The 1,382-nt window shown below is 46.9% G+C and overlaps 1 long non-coding RNA gene across 1 annotated transcript; it reads left to right on the forward strand.

Annotated features, from left to right (window-relative positions):
• The first annotated feature begins 7 nt into the window (after positions 1-7).
• On the forward strand, positions 8-1,253 carry LOC126387277 (uncharacterized). The gene is made up of 3 exons (XR_007569621.1): positions 8-639; positions 729-768; positions 899-1,253. It is a non-coding gene; the product is annotated as an uncharacterized LOC126387277 (long non-coding RNA).
• Positions 1,254-1,382: the final 129 nt, after the last annotated feature.

Here is a 1,382-nt window from a genome sequence, read left to right on the forward strand (position 1 = left end):
TGATTTCTAATGATGTTACCTAAAGGAAGCATAGATCAGGCCTGATCTGACAGAGTGACCATCAGAACGGGCATAAATGTTGTGTAGTGTCAACCCGGCGTAACACACCTGTGATTCATCAGAATAACATGAGACATCTGTATGATGAGAACCAGGATAAAAAATAATCATCATCATCATCATCATCACACAGCTCAGTGACACCTGATGGTAATCTCAGTCTCGGCTGACGGTGAATTTTTGGAGAGTGATTTGAATGTTCCTGTTGATCACAGAGTGTCGTTTACATCACACTGACAGTTTCATCATATATGAAGCTCCTCATTCATTCATTCATTCATCGTTCTGATGATGTCACTCATCATTAACAGCCCCGCCTCTTTCACACGAACATGCTCGTGGCTGACATGAAAACCCAGAGCTGGCTGAACTGGTTGGAACCAGCTGTGTAGTAACTGGTTATCAGACGGACCATGTGACGGGTTAGTCAGACAGATAACCACAAGGTATCCTGGGTAAGATGAACTGGGGTCAGAGTTCAGACCTCAGGTGACGGTCTCGTCTTGTTTCAGGGTTACTTCGGTAAAGGCATCCTGTCCAGAGCCAGACCGGACCACAGCATCTCTGACCAATGGGAGCGTGAGTTTACACCCAAACTGTGACGTCATCCTCAATCTGGTCCAATCACTTCTGTTCCTGCAGTCAGCTGATCTCTGTTTCTGTTATAGATCATGCAGGTCTGTTTCTACCTGTCATCTCACAGTCCAGGTGAGTGACATCACATCCTGTCTGTTCATGTGCTGACATCACATCCTGTCTGTTCTCATGATGACATCATAAATGAGGTTCCTGTGTATCACTGAAGAAACACTTTTTACACCACCCCCCCCACCCACAGGTATGATGAGCTCCTCGGGTGGGCGGGTGCGGCTCTCTCTGCTCAGGGATTGGATGAAGCAGCTGTCAATCAAACCCTGCTCAGCCTCTCTCAGCCAGTAGAAATAGCAGAAGTGAGGAGGGAGGTGGGGGGAGGGTTGGAGGATGGACAGAAGGAGGCGGAGCCAGGACCAGAGGGTGGAGCCTGTCCCCACACAAAGAGGCAGCGGCCGTGTTCAGAGGCGGAGCCTGAGGCGAAGAGGAGCTGCAGGTAGAGACATGGGTTCATCCCAATACCAGATTTCACATCCACATTTCCCTCACTTGCATCGCTTCCTTGCATCTTAGCTCCGCCCTCAAAGGACAAGAGGGAGAGATGTGAGAATGAAACGTGAGGAGAGGAAAAACAAGGAAATATGTCTTTAGAGAAATAAGACATTGATGAAATGTTATATATACATATATAATGATGGTTATCACATAATGTTATATATACATATATAATG

The sequence above is a fragment of the Epinephelus moara genome, unplaced genomic scaffold (assembly GCF_006386435.1).
Source record: "Epinephelus moara isolate mb unplaced genomic scaffold, YSFRI_EMoa_1.0 scaffold3302, whole genome shotgun sequence".
Taxonomy (NCBI): domain Eukaryota; kingdom Metazoa; phylum Chordata; class Actinopteri; order Perciformes; family Serranidae; genus Epinephelus; species Epinephelus moara.